Source organism: Oryctolagus cuniculus, chromosome 14, assembly GCF_964237555.1.
Source record: "Oryctolagus cuniculus chromosome 14, mOryCun1.1, whole genome shotgun sequence".
Taxonomy (NCBI): Eukaryota; Metazoa; Chordata; class Mammalia; order Lagomorpha; family Leporidae; genus Oryctolagus; species Oryctolagus cuniculus.
Window position 1 is genome coordinate 20,736,081 of NC_091445.1, and position 19,917 is coordinate 20,755,997.

General features: G+C 40.2%; 1 long non-coding RNA gene across 3 annotated transcripts in view; it reads right to left on the reverse strand.

The window, feature by feature from the left end:
- Positions 1-15,185: 15,185 nt before the first annotated feature.
- The window catches only part of LOC127492781 (uncharacterized), a 73,845-nt gene continuing 69,113 nt past the window's right edge, over positions 15,186-19,917 (reverse strand). For all 3 annotated transcript variants that reach the window (XR_011381943.1, XR_007922539.2, XR_011381944.1), the window contains one exon: positions 15,186-19,642. This is a non-coding gene — a long non-coding RNA (uncharacterized lncRNA). The remainder of the gene's footprint in view (positions 19,643-19,917) is intronic.

Below are 19,917 nucleotides of genomic sequence, written 5' to 3' on the forward strand. Positions count from 1 at the left end.
TCTGGCTATCCTCAGATGGCTAAGATCGCATGTGTTGCCTAGAAACATTGGGTAAGCCACATCGCCACCAGTTGCCACTCCTTCACCCCTGCAGATGAACTGAGAGTTGAATTGAGTCCATACAGAGACCTTTTTTTCATGAGGAAAAGGGATAATGCTCTATGTATTAACTTTCCTTTATGTTTTTCAGAGAGCTTTCAATTTTTCTCCAGCTGTCTTCCAAGGATTTTTTTTAAACTTTTATTTAATGAATATAAATTTCCAAAGTACAGCTTATGGATTACAATGGCTTCCCCCCCATAACGTTCCTCCCACCCACAACCCTCACTTTCCCACTCCCTCTCCCCTTCCATTCACATCAAGATTCATTTTCGATTCTCTTTATATACAGATCAGTTTAGCACACATTAAGTAAAGATTTCAACAGTTTGCTCCCACACAGAAACATAAAGTGAAAAATACTGTTTGAGTACTAGTTATAGCATTAAATCTCAATGTACAGCACACTAAGGACAAAGATGCTACATGAGGAGTAAGTGCACAGTGACTCCTGTTGTTGACTTAACAAATTGACACTCTTGTTTATGGCATCAGTAATCACCCTAGGCTCTTGTCATGAGTTGCCAAGGCTATGGAAGCCCCCTGAGTTCACTGACTCTGATCATATTTAGACAAGGCCATGGTCAAAGTGGAAGTTTTCTCCTCCCTTCAGAGAAAGGTACTTCCTTCTTTGATGACCCGTTCTTTCCACTGGGATCTCACTCGTGGAGATCTTTCATTTAGGTTTTTGTTTTTCCCCAGAGTGTCTTGGCTTTCCATGGCTGAAATACTCTCATGGGCTTTTCAGCCGGATCTGCGTACCTTAAGGGCTGATTCTGAGGCCAGAGTGCTGTTTAGGACATCTGCCATTCTATGGGTCTGCTGTGTATCTCGCTTCCCATGTTGGATCATTCTCTCCCTTTTTGATTCTATCAGCTAGTATTTGCAGACATGATTCTTGTTTATGTGATCCCTTTGGTTCTTAGTCCTGTCATTATGATCAGTTGTGAACAGAAATTGATCACTGGGACTAGTGAGATGGCATTGGTACATGCCACCTTGATGGGATTGAATTGGAATCCCCTGGTATGTTTCTTTTTTTAACTTTTATTTAATGAATATAATTTCCAAAGTACAGAATGTGGATTACAATGGCTTCCCCCCAATAATGTCCCTCCAACCCGCAACCCTCCCCTTACCAAGGATTTTTTTAATCTGTATTCTTAGATGGGGCATTTGTTGTTGTTATTGTGCTTTGTAATTTTTATACCACATTCTGAAATTGGGTTTTGCAAGTATATTAAACAATCCATTATATAAGTTTCTTGGTTTTTTTTTTATACATTATTTAATTATTCTGGATATCCTGTTAGAAACGAATAACATGACTGAATCTTTCTTTTCAATGTTTATACCTCTTATTTAATGATCTTTTCTAATGGTAATAGCTAGTGTTTCCAGAAAAGAAAAGTTAAATAAAAATAGCAGTACTTGGAACTCCTGTGTCTTTCCTGAATTTTTTACTATTGCTCTGTATTCCTCAGTGTGTCTTTGTATATGTATGTATGATGCTAGCATATAGGATATGCAAATATAAATTAAGATAGTTAAAAATATCTATATCTATTTGGAACAACATATAAATATTTTAAGTACTTTTATTAAGAACAAATATTGAATTTTTTTAAATGTGCTTTTGACTTCAGCATACTTAAATTATTTTTCTGCTTTGATTTCTTACATAATAATTTTTGTTGGAGAGGAATTATTATTAATCATCCTTAGTTTTCTGCCCTGAACCACACTTAGAAATACTGTATTATGTTTTTTCATGAACCTGAGAATTCTGTTTCCTGGTGATTTATTCAGCATTCTGCCACAGTAACTTGGAGGGAGTCATTGTGACAAAATAGTCTGTAAACCAGACATTACAAGTTCCTGGATTGAAAAATCCAGCTCCACCATGACTGTACCACCTCATATCCTCTGCTCTTAATTTTCCTGTATATGAAAATGGATGATAATATGAGAACTGTGTTCGTGCTCTGCAAAAATTAAATGAATTAATGTATGTAAAGTACTAAGAGCAGCTTCCTTCTAGAAAATAAGCACGTGCTCAAGACATCTGAACAATTATCAGTTGAGCTGACTTCAGATGCTCTCTCAGCCAGACATGGGGACTGCTCTTACACGTTTTTTGTCAAAGATTGCCTATTACTGATTACATTTGATGATATTATTTTCCATTTCTAATAACTAATTATGTGCATTTATGAACTTTTTTCTCCTTCAGTTAAAGTAGTGGCTCATTGTTTTACTTCTTTTCTCCACAAAGAAATTTGACTTTCTATTTCAATGTCTATTGTCTAATTTACTAATTCCTGATTTACAATTATTATATATCCATATATATCATTATTATGTATCCTTCCTTCTACTTTTGTACTTACTTACTTATTTCTGTTTCTGATCTGTCTTGCTTTAATAGCTTGAAATACAAAACACAGCCACATTCATTTAACATTCAAACTGTTCAGATTCCTCTTCCTGCCCATCTCAACATCTGCTTTGTAATTCCCCCTGGACTTCCTGAATTCTATGTTCTGCACCCCGGTTTTCAGTGCTGTTTGCTACCACTTCCAGGAAAGCTGTTTCTGGCTACACAGAAGCCTTGTGATCATCACTGCCATTGCGGTGGCTCCTTCATCTAACAGCGACCAGCAGACACGGTCCCTGCATTGAAAGAGGAACTCACCAAACACCAATTGGCCTGGCAACGGTTTATCCAGAGGGAAGTGTCGGTAGTGAGGGCAGGGGAAGAAACATGTCTTCTCCAATATTTTATTCAATCATGGCTGACCACTACTATTGCTTAACAGGAAGTCATTTTTCTCTGCTAATACAAAATACATGGACACATTTTTGCCTCTGCACACATGTTTAGTGCCCAACTAGTCTATCAGTCCTTTTGCAAAAATTAGAAAAAGCTTCCTCTTGAGGCACAAGACAGACAAAAGAGCAAAACTGGATTCCAGCCTACAATTACTAGATACCCTAAAATGCTAAGCAGCCTGCAAAACTGTAGACAATGTCCCCGCACAGGAACACAGGCACACTTAAGAAGGTTTTTCAAAATTAGACTCATGGTGTTCAGGGGAACTGAGTCAGAATTGGTTGCAGTATCAAATTCCTGCTGGACAGAACCATCCTTCCTTGACTGATCCATGTTCTAAGGATCATGTTCCCTACATAGCTAAGTATAGGATTGAGCTCAGATGTATTCAACCTTCTTTTAAAAAAAGATATTTTATTTATTTGAGAGGTAGAGTTACAGAAAGAGGGAAAGACAGAGAGAAAGGTCTTCCATTTGTTGGTTCACTCCCCAAATGGCCGCAAAGGCGGGAGCTGGGCCAGTCTGAAACCAGGAGCCAGGAGCCTCCTCCAGGTCTCCCACATGGGTGCCGGGGCCCAAAGTGCTCAGGCCATCTTCCACTGCTTTCCCAGGCCACAGCAGAGAGCTAGATCGGAAGAGGAGCAGCTGGGACTAGAACCGGTGTCCATATGTGAAGCCAGTGCCAGAGGCAGAGGATTAACCTACTGTTCCACAGTGCCAGCCCCCAAACAAATTTGTAATACCCCTGCCACTGTCCTCACCAAAAGCCTACTGCATGAACTCATCAAGATAGTAACTAAATAGTATAGGGGATGAGAACTAGCTGAGTTCAAAGTACATTTTTAAGGTACAGAAAACAAGACTTATTGATAGTTTAAGGTAGGCTCTCTTTCCTAAACTCTACAATTGTTCATCAAAGTAGCTAATGCACTTCCTTCCATTCCATTATTTCTTTATTCATTCAACACTTTTGGATCCTAACTATGTGCTAAACACAATGGTGGCACAAAGAGGAAAACATCTAGTGCATTGTTTCTCTTTCTGACGACTGGAATAGGTGGAGATATAAACACACACACACACACACACACACACATCCAAAACATGAGTCCAAACAGTACAGAATAATAAGTGACAATAGGAAGTCAATGCAGGTAAAGTGACATGAAAGCAGACATTTGGAGAAAGAATAAAAGCTGAAAAATAGGAAGAAAATAGAAATAGAGAAGATGACGATAAAGTCTTAAAGTAAAGGCAGGAAATATGGTGAGGAACAGATGGATGCAAGGAAGATACAGTGAGTAATGTGAACAAGATCTGGTAAGTGAATTAGGGTAGAATTTAGGGGGAAAAATACAACTACACATTTTCTACTTTTGGTAACTAAATGGATGATGATCCCTTTATTAAGATGGAAAACATAGTGTCCACCTCACTCCAATAGGTTTCCCTCTTGGTGTTCAGTCAGTCGTCACCGATCAGGGAGAACATATGGTATTTGTCCCTTTGGGACTGGCTTATTTCACTCAGCATGATGTGTTCCAGATTCCTCCATTTTGTTGCAAATGACTGGATTTCGTTGTTTCTTACTGCGGTATAGTATTCTAAAGAGTACATATCCCATAATTTCTTTATCCAGTCTATCGTTGATGGGCATTTAGGTCGGTTCCAGGTCTTAGCTATTGTGAATTGAGCTGCAATAAACATTAGGGTGCAGACCTCTTTTTTGTTTGCCAATTTAAATTCCTTTGGGTAAATTCCAAGGAGTGGGATGGCTGGGTCGAACGGTAGGGTTATCTTCAGGTTTCTGAGGAATCTCCAGACTGACTTCCATAGTGGCTTGACCAGTTTGCATTCCCACCAACAGTGGGTTAGTGTCCCTTTTTCCCCACATCCTCGCCAGCATCTGTTGTTGGTAGATTTCGGCATGTGAGCCATTCTAACCGGGGTGAGGTGAAACCTCATTGTGGTTTTGATTTGCATTTCCCTGATTGCTAATGACCTTGAACATTTTTTCATGTGCCTGTTCGCCTGATCGGTGACGACTGACTGAACACCAAGAGGGCAACCTGTTGGAGTGAGGTGGACACTATGGGAAACGGTGGCTTGATCAGCATAGCCCTGACTGTTAATGAACAACTTAATACATTATCCCTCTTAGTAGTTTTTTTTTATCTGTTCTACTTAATATGACTGGTTTAGTTCTGTAATTGATGCACAGTTATTCTTAAGTGTTGAAAATTAACTGAAATGTGATCCCTGTTGAACATGGGAGTGGGAATGGGAGAGGGAAGAGATGTATAATTTGGGACATGCTCAGGCTGACTTGCCCCAAGTGGTGGAGTTGGAAGCATACCAGGGGATTCCAATTCAATCCCATCGAGGTGGCATGTACCAATGCCATCTCACTGTTCCAGGTGATCAGTTTCAGTTCACAGTTGATCATGGTGGAGGGACTGGGAGTCAAAGGGAGCACATAGACAAGTCTAGTACCTGCTAACGCTAACCGATAGAATAAATAAAGGGGAGAGTGATCCAACATGGGAAGTGAGATACTCAGCAGACTCATAGAATGGCAGATGTCCTAAATAGCACTCTGGCCTCAGAATCAGCCCTAAAAGCATTCGGAGCTGGCTGAAAAGCTCATGAGAGTATTTCAGGCATGGAAAGCCAAGACACTCTGGCAAAAGTTCTCTGCGAGTGAGATCCCAGTGGAAAGAACAGGTCATCAAAGAAGGAGGTACCTTTCTCTGAAGGGAGGAGAGAACCTCCACTTTGACTATGACCTTGTCTAAACAAGATAAGAGTCGGAGAACTCAGAGGGCTTCCATAGCCTTGGAAACTCATGACTGGAGCATAGGGAGATTACTGATGCCATAAACAGGAGTGTCAATTGGTAAAGTCAACAACAGGAGTCACTCTGCACTTACTCCTCATGTAGGATCTCTATCCTTAATGTGCTGTACATTGAGATTTAATGCTATAATGAGTACTCAAACAATATATTTCACTTTGTGTTTCTATGGGGGTGCAAACTGTTGAAATCCTTACTTAATGCATACTAAACTGATCCTCTGTAAAAAAAAAAAAAAAAAAAAAAGAAATTATCAATTCCCAACTTGACTCTCACTGGGATTAAACATGACAATATGTCTGCTCTGATTTCATCATCATTTAAAAAGAAATCATCTATTATTTTTCACTTTATGTTTCTGTGTGGGAGCAAACTGTTGAAATCCATACTTGATGTATACTAAGCTGATCTTCTGTATATTAAGATAATCGAAAATGAATCTTGATGTGAATGGAAGGGGAGAGGGAGTGGGAAAGGGAAGGGTTGTGGGTGGGAAGGACGGTATGGGGGGAAGCCATTGTAATCCATAAGTCGTACTTTGGAAATTTATATTCATTAAATAAAAGTTTAAAAAAAAAGATGGAAAACATTTTAGACAAAGATATCTGTTCTGGTTTTATGCCTGTCATTGGCCAATAGCTTGCAGTAATCCAAATGGATGTGTCTATAATGCAAATATAAAAGCAGGTTAGAGCTCAGGAAAAAGAGATTAAATAAAGGTACAAATGGGAAGCTGCCATTGTAGAGTAGCAGGTAAAGTTGTCAGGTGTGACACCGACATCCCTTATTGATGCCAGTTCATGTCCCAGCAACTCCACTTCTGATCCAGGTACCTGCTAATGACCTGGGAAAACCAATGGAAGATGGTCCAAGTGTCTGGGCCCCTCTTCCTACATGGGAAACCTAGATGAAGCTCCTGGCCCCTAAATCTATCTTCAGCCTGGCCAAGCTCTGGTCATTGTGGCCATCTGGGGAGTGAATGAGCAGATGGAAGATCTTTCTCATCTTTCCTTTCTCTCTCTCTCTCTCTCTCTCTCTCTCTCTCTGTAATTCTGACTTTCAAATAAATAAATATTTTCTTTTCTTTAAAAAAAAGCCACAGCTGGCACTGTGGCTCAATAGGCTAATCCTCTGCCTGCAGCGCTGGCACATTGGGTTCTAGTCCAGGTTGGGGTGCCGGATTCTGTCCCGGTTGCTCCTCTTCCAGGCCAGCTCTTTGCTGTGGCCTGGGAGTACAGTGGAGGATGGCCCAGGTCCTTGGGCCCTGCACCCGCACGGGAGACCAGGAGAAGCACCTGGCTCCTGCCATCGGATCAGCACGGTGCGCCGGCCACAACGCACCAGCCGGCGGCCGTTGAAGGGTGAACCAATGGCAAAAGGAAGACCTTTCTCTCTGTCTCTCTCTCTCACTGTCCACTCTGCCTGTCAAAAAACAAACAAACAAAAAAAAAAAAAAAAAAAACAAAAAAAAACAAAACCACAAATGAGCAACGCACACTATTTCCCAGAATGTGTGTCTGCACATTTCCCAGTGAGTTTTTCTCCTGAAACATGTGAATTCATTAACTCTATAACTCTCCTCTTACTGACTTTGGCATTTAATAAACCCTCTCTGTAGGTTCTGTTATGCTTAGCTCCTTCATTGTCTTTTTCTGGGAAGTTCTGCTGTGTTTCTTTTCTGTATACCCCTATCACTGTCTCATGTGAGCAGCTGCGAAATCCTTCCCAAACCTCACCTTAATGATTTCACATGGCCACAGCTTGGGGAAGCCATTCCAGAACTTCCTACCAGGAGCATCCACATCACCATGTTTCCCAGTGCACCTTGTGTTTTTATCTGTCCAACAACGACACCACCAACTTCATACAACCATTGTTAGGATTAAGTGAACTGATACAGTAACGTGCTCAGAATCATGTCTGTTTCATAGTAAATTCTCAATGTTTTCAGCAGTTGTTGTTTGGAGAAAGCATAGAGTAGTTGGTAGCATGTGGGCTCTAGAGACAAACCAAAAGAATTTGAATCCAAATTTACCCACCTACTGGCTGGATGATTTGGGGCAAGTTCTTTATCTCTTCCTAGCTTCATTTGTTCATATATGAATTGGAAGAGAAGGAAAACCAGAGTAAGCGGGAACCAACGGTGGAGAGCATTGCAAGGAGGACAGAACACATTGTTGTGCTAGGCAAAGGGGACCTAAGAGCCAGTAGGCAGGTGGGAACTCTAGCATAAAGTACAGGGCAGCTACCTGAGTGTCTTATTCTATGTGTGTGTTGTTGATAGGAAGAACAGCAGGATGACCAAGTCTTGAACAAGCACACAAACCACTGGTGAAGTTTATTTCCAGAATTAAAGTACTATGAGCAATGTAACTCTGAGTTGAGAAACAAGAACAAATGACATTAAAAAAACAAAACAGACATCAACCAAAACCTCTATGCAAAATTTTACCAACACCAACAATTCTGAGAAAGATTTTGGAACATTGTTCCTCATTGTCTTCCTCTTCCCTTGCAACATTAACAGTTTTCTCTCCCAGTTTTTTCTCTGCGAGGGACTGGAACCTACTTCCCTGCATCACCAATGCACAAGGATGCACAGAAGTGGCTTCAGTCCCTGGCTTTTGCCAAGACCAGAGTCTTTAGCATCCTCCAACATGAAATCCGAGCCCCAGCGAGCAGAAAAATAACTAAACTTTACATAGGCTCCCAAAAGCTAGAGAAAGGTAAGTCATTAAGCGTAAGTGGAATATACAAGCAAAACAGATGTGCTAGGTGATGGCATGAGTTAACTTTAACAGAAGTTCAAGCTCAACATATGCACACTAAAGATCTTCTGAAGAAAAGCAAACAAAAAAACATGCATTCCTAAATGAATAAAGTGGCAGAGAACAGGATCGCTCTTGAGAATCATGTTAATCTAGAAATGAAAGTACTAATTATTATATGATCCAACAAAACAAAAAGAAACAACTCTCCTAGTAAAAGTTTAAACCTTAGAGAATAGATAGATCTATCACACCTGATATGAAAAATAAATGCAAATTACAGAAGGAGGAAAGGAAACCAATGATAGAGAACCAATAACTAAATAAATAGAAGTGAATGCTTAATTAAACTTTCTCAGTTGTATTGCAATGATAGTTGGAACCCCAGTGCTGAAAATAATTAAATATCCCCACAATTCATTGATTTATGTTAGATTTTTAATTTTCCTTATAACTAACTCTGTGGCATTAAATAATATGAAAACTTCCTTGTAATTGACTCTGCAGCATTAAGTAATACACATAGACTTAAAATTCATAATTTATTTTCTTTAGACAATAATTTATTAACTCTATAGAACTAGAAAATATAAATACCATTACTTTGTTTTTTCTTCCCACTGTTGCCTTCTAACCTTAATGATTTATGTGATTGTTTTTATGCTGCTTAAGTTTTAGCAGTTATATTCCCTTTGAGAATGTTCTTGCTGCCTGTAGGTTGGCTCTAAAAGAATTTGAAATAAATAACATACAGGGAAGAAAGTAATCCCATTTAAACTGTTTAGAATTAAGTGAAACTCACATCACTATATCAACATTAGATTTAGCTTTTATTCCATCAATATCTCAAATTCACACCACATATTAATATGCATCATATATGGACAATATGTTTTGGGTAATGATTTTACTGTTTTTTTTTTAACTTTTATTTAATGAATATAAATTTCCAAAGTACATCTTATGAATTACAATGGCTTCCCCCCCCATAACTTCCCTCCCATCCGCAACCCTCCCCTTTCCCTCTCCCTCTCCCCTTCCATTCACATCAAGATTCATTTTCGCTTCTCTTTATATACAGAAGATCAGTTTAGCATGTATTAAGTAAAGATTTCAACAGTTTGCACCCACATAGAAACATAAAGTGAAAAATACTAGTTTACTGTTCCCAGAATTTCTTTCTGAATTAAAAGAGACATGTACCATCAATACCAAAAGGATATATACTTTTTGAAGTTATTCTGTATTCTTTTTTAACACATTCTTCAATGGAACCTGTAACTTTTCTCTTCTAGTTCTAAAGTTTTTTCAGACCAGTTCCACCAAAGATGGAATTTCTGCATTGCCACCAGTTCTTGGTTTCTGGATCTTCCTTTTTCTTGGTTTTCTTCTTTGTTTCACTGGAGGTCACTTTTGCGTGATAAGAGAAGTATAATTTCAGGGCTCACTATATCTGAGTATATAGTTGTTTTACTCCCCTTTGTTCAGGCGTATTTTCTTTTTTGTCTGTATTCTATGTCAGAAACAATTTCTCTGTTACAAACAACTCCACACTAACTCAGTGGCTTAAATCAATAATTATTTTTTAAAGATTTATTTATTTATTTGTAAGTCAGAGCTACACAGAGAGAGAAGGAGAGGCAGAGAGAGAGAGAGGTCTTCCATCTGCTGGTTCACTCCCCAGTTGGTTGCAACAGCTAGAGCTGTGCCGATCTGAAGCCAGGAGCCAGGAGCTTCCTCCAGGTACTCCCATGCAGGTACAGGGGCCCATAGACTTGGGTCATCTTCTACTGCTTCTCTAGGCCATAGCAGAGAGCTGGATCTGAAGTGGAGCACCTGGGTCTCGTATGGGATGCTGGCACTGCTGTTGGCAGCTTTACCCAATATGCCACAGTGCCAGCCTGTAATAATTATTTTTTTATTGCCTCTGAGTTTATGGGTCAACTGGTCACTGTTCATAGTCTTGGCTGGAGTCCCAAATATTTCTGTGGTCAGCAGTGGCTGCTTCCAGGATTGAGTCACAGAAGGTGCAAAATGGCCCTGGAGCAACAATTTTCCATAATCTGGGGGAACAAGGAAGATACAAGAGGCTACCATGGTCATGTAAATATGACAACAACTAAAATGAAGAGGCTCCAACGGCCAGCATGAGACAATGTGCGCATCAATAAGGGTAATAGCTGCAACGCATCAAATATGTCTAAGTCCCTGAGTGCAAAATGAAATAAAAAACAAAAGAAAATTAAAAATGAATCAATCATCTTTGAATGGTGATAGGAATCAACTGTTTGATGACTGAAAAATAAAAGTAGAGAAGGAAGCATTTATCCTGTATTTCCTATTCAAACTCTACCTCTAGATAACAAAGAACAAAGTGAAACTCTCTTCTGATAAGTATTCCAACCAACATATCAAGAACAAATGCTTAAATTAGAATATCACCATTTTCAACTCCTCATAAATTAGAGATCAAATCAACACCATTAGTGTTTGCTAAAATTGTAAAAAACAGAAAACAAAATTGGGCAGTAGTCTGGCCAAAAAAAAAAAAAAATAAGTCAAAATTGACAAGTAGAAAACGCAGAGTAGCACTTTAAATGACACCATGCCCATGTGAACACAATCAACAATGTCGAAACTATGGGAAACTCTGAGACCAGTGACTTATTTTCTTCAACAAATAAACTACAACACAAATCAAGAGGATAAGAGGGAGAGTAAGTTAGATCATATTGAATGATGCACATAAAGGAAAATAAAGAAGGGTCTACAGGGGCCAGCGCTGTGGCATAGTGGGTAAAGCTGCCGCCTGCAGTGCTGGCATCCTTTATGGGCGCCAGTTTGAGACCTGTTGCTCCACTTCTGATCCAGCTCTCTGCTATGGCCTGGGAAAGAAGTAGAAGATGGCCCAAGTCCTTGGGTCCCTGCACCCATGTGGAGGACCTGGAAGAAGCTCCTGGCTCCTGGCTTCGCATTGGCCCAGCTCTGGCCGTTGCGGCCAACTGGGGAGCGAACCAGTAGATGAAGACTTCTCTCTGTCTCTCTCTGCCTCTGTCTCTCTATAACTCTGCCTTTCAAATATATAAATAAATCTTTTTTTTTTAAAAAAAAGGGGGGGGTCTACAAAACCTACCCTATTGAAATGGGAATTGTAGTTACAGAGGTATTCAAATTATGCTAATTGATTTAGCCGAATATGTGTTTAAGTGTTGTATTTTTTTTTTTGACAGGCAGAGTGGACAGTGAGAGACCGAGAGACAGAGAGAAAGGTCTTCCTTTACCACTGGTTCACCCTCCAATGGCCGCTGCGGCCAGCACGCTGCGGCCGGCACGCTGCGGCCGGCACACTGTGCTGATCCAAAGCCAGGAGCCAGGTGCTTCTCCTGGTCTCCCATGGGGTGCAGGGGCCCAAGCACTTGGGCCATCCTCCACTGCAATCCTGGGCCACAGCAGAGAGCTGGACTGGAAGAGGGGCAACTGGGACAGAATCTGGCGCCCTGACCAGGACTAGAACCCGGTGTGCTGGCACTGCAGGTGGAGGATTAGCCTATTGAGCCATGGCGCCGGCCTGTATTATTTGTTTTTAAGAGCAAGAATCCTGTTTTTTATTTATTTATTTATTTACCTATTTATGAGTTAGAGAGATGGAGAAACTCTGATACGGGATGCAACCATCTTTTTAAATTTATGATTATGTTTTAGTAACAAAGGTACTTCTTATAAATCAAATTCAGATACTCTCTAGCGTATTCAAATATACTGTCTCCTCCATTTGATGTAGGCATCTTAACCACAACACTAAACACCTTCCCCAAGATGTTCTGTTTTTCTATATTTGTATGTAATTAAACAATAGAGGAGGTTTGGTTTGGTTTTGTTTGTTTCAGAAACTCGTGTTTATTTTCCGGCAACCTCATTTCCACTTTTGCTTCAGAGCCTGGGAAGAGCAGCTTAGGGACACTCAGCGGTTGTTGCTACCCATTCGGTGGTCTGAGCAGTAGGTGCTGCAGCCCGGTCTTCAGTGGGGAACTGCTGAAGAGGCACAGAGGACACCTGCACACCTTCAGACCAGTCTGCAACCTCAGGTTCAGTAGCAGCAAACTCAGGAGCTGGAGCAGCCTGTGCACCCTGAAATGCCTCCTTGGTCACTCTTCTTTTTCAGTCTCTTCAGGATCTCTGCAGAAGTAGAGCTCAGGCATGACATGACCTTCCATGAGTGTTCACAGGAGATGATAGCATGCACGCACAGAAACTTCCGGACCAGCATCCACCACATCAGACCCACTGAGTAGGCACCCTTGTTTGCATGGGATGGCAATGTCCACATAGCACAGAGGAGGGTTTGTGTTACACAGTGCAATGGCAGGCAAGCTTACATAAGATGCCTCTGAGGCTGCAGGTAAGCCCTAGGATCAGTAACCACCAGAAGATGTGGCTCCCAGAAGGCTGCTTGGCTCTAGTTGGTGAATGTGCTGGGTGTGAAGTGGACAGGAATAGTAGTAGCTCCAACGGCAGCAGCAAGCTTCAGTACGGCCCTCCGTCAGTGTTCTTGGAGGATAGCACGCTGACATCAACAGGGTTTTCAATGGCAACTATGGCACCAGTTGCCACCAGTAGCTTCTCCTAAGTCCTCCGCTATGATTTCCACCTCTGTTTTACCATGGAATAGCAGGTAGTGAAACACTTTGTATTATGAACAAGTAGAAAAAGTGAATTCCAAAAAAAAACCCAGCATACTGCTTGAGATCACCACAGAGGCTGAGGCTGTCGGGACCGGAGGACTCAGACCCAGACCCGGGAGTCACAGGAAGAGCATGAAGTTCAACCCAAGCTCTGGACACTGCCTTGCCCTGGGGCACTTGCAATTGAGCCGGACACCAAGTAACATAGAGGTAAGCAGGAAAACCACAGCAATTGGAATTGAAGTCACAGGTGTGTTGTTTTTTAAAGGGTATTACAAAAATCAAAAGAGAAATCACATAGTAAATCAGAAAACATTTTTAAGGAGATGAAATATCAACTCAGACATGGAGCAAGCCTGCACATCAGTGCAACCCTGAGCTATGCCCTGACAATCTGCACACATCAGACCTGCCTGCCAAGGACCACTGCTTCCCAAAGGCTGAGGGTCTGGCTGATGTCCTCCTGCAGAGCAGGATCGTTTCCAGACCACAAAGCAAGTGTAATGACACATCTGAATTTAATGAGGAGAGTTTTCCTGGCTGTACAGGATATTTTTTAAAAGCTGCTTTAGGATATAAATGGACAAAAAAATATCTCCCAGTCTTGTCCTATAATTGTTAAGCACATGCTATGGGCCAGTTGACATCTAAAATATTTCACATTTTTCCCATTCATGTTCTTGTGACTCCAAGAAAAGAGATGATGATTGATTTTCATGCAACAAATATTTTTATTATTCTGAATAATCATTGTCTTTAAAAATCTCTTAAGGAGGCTGCAAAACCTCATTTGGTTCATAAACACTATTATTTCTTTGTAAGGATATTCTATATTAAAATCAGAGGGCACTATATAGGATCTCAAAAAGGATGACATTATTTCATTCCTTAAATATGTATTGAATCTGAACTTGGAGTCCTAGAATAAACATTTTCTTTTCCTGAATGAGGGCTGTCATCAACGAAACCTAATAATCAAAGCCTTAATCTCATAATATTATTTGTCATTATGTCATTATCAAGTCTTCTTGGTGCCCTTCAGCAGAAATAATTAAATCTTTATTACTCCTTAATGAGCTCTGAAAGTTAGCTCTATTTTGAGTGTGGGATGTGCTTTGGAGCACAAAATACTGTGAGGAGCAAGAGCCAACAAGACCAAATGGGGAGCTTTCTTAGAGGCATAGAGAATACACTGGTATTTCCAAAGTAAAAGTTTCATTTTCATTTTACATGGAGGAGCCCAAGAAGTAGACAAAATTTCCACTGATGGACAAAATTACACAGGAGCATCAGTTGCCTTCTCATGGCACTCCCGGTGAACTTTCTGAACTCATTACAGCATTAACAGGAAGAAAAAAATATTAATCTTATATAATTATAATAATGATAATTTAATTTTTCTGCCATCTGGATGCAAAATTGGGAATTCTGGGCATGGTTTTAATTAAAATGAAAATGATTGTTTAACATGGCAAATGGCAATTCCCTCATGTTAGGCTGGATTATAAAATGAAACCCAGCTATAATACGGACATTGAAATGAAGTTAAAAGGAAGGTGGAATATAAACTGCCATACAAATCTATAACAGGAAGAGAGAAACATAGAGAGAGACATATTAATATCAGATAAGACAGCATTCGAAGCCAAAGAATAAAACTGAAGATGTAGATTATATCTTTAAAATGTAATCTATACTAGATTTAAGATAATTCTAATTAGAAACCCAATATGGGTACATTTGCTGTTACCATATCAATATTTTTTGAATAATTTTGCAAAGTAAATGACTGAAAATTACAAAAAAGGAAATAAAAAAGAATCATAAATGATAAACAGAGTCCAAAAGTAAATTCAGAATATATGGAAAATATAATATATGATTAAAGAATCATGTTAATTTAGATGGAAATAGAAATAGATTATTTGTTTAATGAACATACTGGCAAAATTAGCTATTCATTTAGATAGACAGATTTTTACTGGTTAAAGTGTTCACATCCCAGATCAAAGTGACTGCATTCAATTCCTAGCTCCAAATCCTAACTTCTGCTTCCTGTCAATGCAAAATGTGGGAAGCAGCAGTGAGGGCCCAAGTACCTGGATTCCTGCCACCGCTGTGGGAAACCTCGGTTTCGTTCTCAGCTCCTGGCTTTGGCTCCAGTCCAACCCCAGTCATTGTAGGCATTTGAAGAATGACCCGGTCAGCGGGAGCTTGTTCTCTCTCTCTCTTCCTCTCAAATACATAAGTAAATAATTTTAAATAAATGAATAAATACAAAAGGAAATATAAATTTAGAAATAATATGTAAAAATATTTGAAAATCTTTGAATCAAGATTACTTTAGCAAGATACTAAATCTAAAAGGAAACACTCATAGATTGGACAACTGAAATATTTTTTATTACAATATGATATCATAGACAAAATCTAGAGAAACTGTAGGGAAACTTTTTTTACAACATATAAGATTAATTTTCTGTCTACAAGATATAAAGGTAACAATAGCTTGATACAAAAATAGCTAGAAGGAAATGCAACTCAATAAAATTTTTAAAAACATGCTCAACCTCATTAATAGTCAATAAAATGCAAATAAAACAACACAGGCATCACTTTATATTCATTTATGGAAAAAATAACTTTACCTACAAACATCCAATATTGCTGAGCTTGTTCAGAACCTTGGTCTGATTAATGGAACTGAAATCTTTATGAATATCAAGAAATGACTTAGGAACTCTTTCAAAAATGAATAAGGGTGAAAAAACATAACTAAATTCTGAATGTAATTTGCAACTGGATCTCTTTGCTAAGAAGGAAAGTTATTATGACATCTGGCAAAGTTTGAATCAAGATTAGATAGTATCATAGTACTATTTATTAATATCAGTTGTGTGATTCAATGTTAATTTCTTGATACCAATAGTTGCATTTGGTTAGATAAGGAGAATGACTTTATCTGTAGCAAATAGTCAGAGTATTTGGGAAATAGTGATGCTATTTCAGAACCTCCTCTATGTTCCTTGGATTTGCAACTTTCTCTAAATTTCAAATTGTTTCGCATATTCTTGGAGGGGTAAACGAATTAAAAATCTAACCCACAAAAACATAAAAGCAGACCTGTCAGGCTGTTCTTTACCAATGGAGGTTTTTTCAAGAAGTATATATGCATCGATAAGGTAAGAAATAATTAAATTATCACACATCTGTAATATATAGTGCTTCTTCACTATGAGAATTAATTAAAGCTGCATGTGTTGAAAGAGTGGGTGTTTGGTCTAGCAGTTAACACTGCTGCATTCGGTGTTAGAGTGCCGGGTTCAGTTCCCAACTCTGGCTCCTGACTGTAGCTTTCCACCAGTGTAGATTCTGGGAGGCAGCAATGATGGCTCAGATAGCTGCTCTCTTGCCACCCACGTAGGAGACATGGGCTGAGTTCCTGGCTCCTGGCCCCAGCTCTGTCCTTGGCAGACATTTAGAAGTTGAACTAGTGGATGGAAAGTCTCTCTCGCTCTCTCGCTCTCTCCCTCTCTCTCTCTCTCACTCTGGCTCTCTCACTGTAGCTCTGGCTCCCACTTTCCATCTCTTTCTGTCTCCCTGCCATTCGGATTAAAAAACGAAAACCCTGGCCGGCGCCTTGGCTCAATAGGCTAATCCTCCACCTTGCGGCGCCAGCACACCGGGTTCTAGTCCCGGTCGGGGCACTGGATTCTGTTCCGGCTGCCCCTCTTCCAGGCCAGCTCTCTGCTGTGGCCCGGGAGTGCAGTGGAGGATGGCCCAAGTGCTTGGGCCCTGCACCAGCATGGGAGGCCAGGAGAAGCACCTGGCTCCTGCCTTAGGATCAGCGTGATGCGCCGGCCACAGCGCGCCGGCCGCAGCGGCCATTGGAGGGTGAACCAACAGCAAAAGGAAGACCTTTCTCAATGTCTCTCTCTCTCTCACTGTCTACTCTGCCTGTAAAAAATTAAAAAAACAAAAAACAAAAAACACCTAAACCCTATTTGTGCTTCATTTCCACATTTGAACATGCTTGGTCTCATAAATGATCAATGCAGGGAGAAGACCCTGCTAAGTGCAGTAGCACTCCAATGAGCACCTTATCAAACCTATCTGGTGATTAGGTAAGCAAAGAGGAAGATACTAACCGTTTATGTAATTAGGTGCAAAAACACTTGAAGAGGCAAGTCATGATTTTCATTCATATGAAACGATTTCCCTTTTTGTTTAACAAACTAAACCCACCACTATAATGTAGTTTTGTTTAATATGTCGAAAATTTCCAAACTGCCACAATGTAACTGTGTGTTCCCATTCTTCATTCATTCCAATGAGGTCAGCCACATCCTAACTGTGTTTGGTTTAGACATTAACTTCCTACTGTTGTCTCCATGGGACAAATGGCAATGATGAACTGAAGTTCACTCCAACCAGAAAGTGTAAATAACAAGCTTATTATCCCTGAAAGAGTTATGAGTCCACCCTTCTTAACAAGCTGCTATTCTCTAGGGAACGTTCTGGTTAAATATCTGTCAATTTCAAGATTCAGATTGCTGACTCTGGTGTCACTGCAATTCAGACCCTAATGAACAGAAAAGCTCTGCTTCCCAGGCAGACTGCTGACCTGCTCATGTGGCACTATTTTCACCAGGAACATGCTGGCAACAGGACAACATCTGACATTCCGACAGTACCCAATATTGGTCAACTCACAAGGATCAGAAATTAATTCAGGGGGGCCAGCACGGTGGTGCAGTAGGTTAATTCTCCAGTTTGAGTCCCAGCTGTTCCTCTTCCAATCCAGCTCTCTGCTTATGGCCTGGGAAAGCAGTGAGAAGATGGCTCAGGTCCGTGGGCCCCTGCACCCATGTAGGTGACCTGGAAGAAGCTCCTGGCTTCAGATCGGTGCAGCTCTGGCCATTGCAGCCATTTGGGGAGTGAACCAACGGACGGAAGACCTTTCTCTCTATCTCTCCCTCTCACTGTCTGTAACTCTACCTCTCAAATAAATAAATAAAATACTAAAAAAAAAAGAAATTAATTCATGCTAACCTGAACAACTTCAGTTGTTTAGTCAATTGACTAATATGTAAGCAAATGAGGACATTCCATCTCCTCTTCTGTGCCCTTCTCTACCCAAATCGGTTTTGGCTTCTGTGCACTTGAATGCACATGGGAATTTGAATCCAAGCAGGAGAAATGCTAGTCTGAGTAGACATGCCAAAGCCCTAAGAGCCACTTCAGCTTTGTTTACATTCACTCTAGATTGATCATCATCCCCATCGCTCACGTTTTTCCTATAGTATACACTCTTGACAATAGCTTATTTGGCCACTTTGAAAAATAGTATTGCCGTTTGTCTAAGGCTCACCATTTGGATCTGTGATTCAAGGGCCTCAGAGCACACTCTTTTACTGGGATATGCTAAGCATTGATCACCAGCTGTGTGAGGGGAGACAAGAAGAAACTTTTCCAATTCTCCGTGAACATCAAGGGAAGGCACTCTGCATCACCACCAACTCTGAGCCTTGAGCTTTCTGCCCTAGGGGATGAACAGCTAGTTTTCTTGCATGGTCTGTGATAAGACACAATATTTGTAGTTTTCTGCTCAAGCGGCCTAATATAGGTAATGTTTTAATTTTCATTTTTCTCTTCATATCACATCATAAACAACTCATACACAGGCCTTATCCAATATTGCTATATCCCATCCAACACACACAAATACACTCATTAGTCCCTGTTCTGATGTACCGATCATCACAGATATAAAGTGATTTCTCATTAACTGTGCCTTAAAGTTTTCACACCTTTCTGATGCAAGTTTTCTTTATTTGTAAAATCAAATCCATGTTTGTGTTTGATATGTTTCTAGCAAATGCCGATTTCATGGAAACGAAACTCTTAAATAGTAATTATTAGAAGTGATAAAATAGCTACTCCTGTTCCATGAAGAGCAGACCCAACACACAATAAACAGCAAAGCTTTATAAAGGAGAGGATTCACCTAATCTGCTCTCCCACCCTTCAAGCAACCTCCCTCCAAGCCATGCAGGTTGTGTTAAGTGGTCAGTAAATATATACATAGAGTTAGGACAGGTTTAAGACAGTGGTGCCTTCTTTCTACATCACAGAATTCTACCTGATTAAAAACATAAAAATTTGTTGGATACCTTATAAGTATGTTTGTGGAGGCTCTCATAACAAAACAAAAACAAAAACAAAACACAGATGCAGGTGTGAAATGTACAGGTTTCTGTTCTCACAGCCTGGAGGGTGGAAGTCCAAGGACAAGAGGTGACAATGTGGCGATCTTCTGAGGACTTGCCTAGGACTGTCCTTTTGCTGCATCTTCATATTTTTGCTGCTATGTACACACATGCTCTTGATGCCTCCCTGTGGGTCTCTTCATAGAAAGACAACAATCAGAATTGATTAGGGCTCATCCTAAGGACCTCCTTTTATCTTAATTAGTCCTTAAAGGCCTGTCTCTCAATATAGGCACATTTTGAGGTATTGGGGGCTTAGGGTTTTATTCTTATGTATTGATGGCAGGGGTGGCAGTGACTCAATTCAGCTCCAACACATTCCTGCTATCTAGCAATTTGAAGGCAATGAAGATGATACAGTCCCCGTGTCAAGGAGGAGAGCGTGCATCCCATTAGAGAGAAGTTGGTAAAC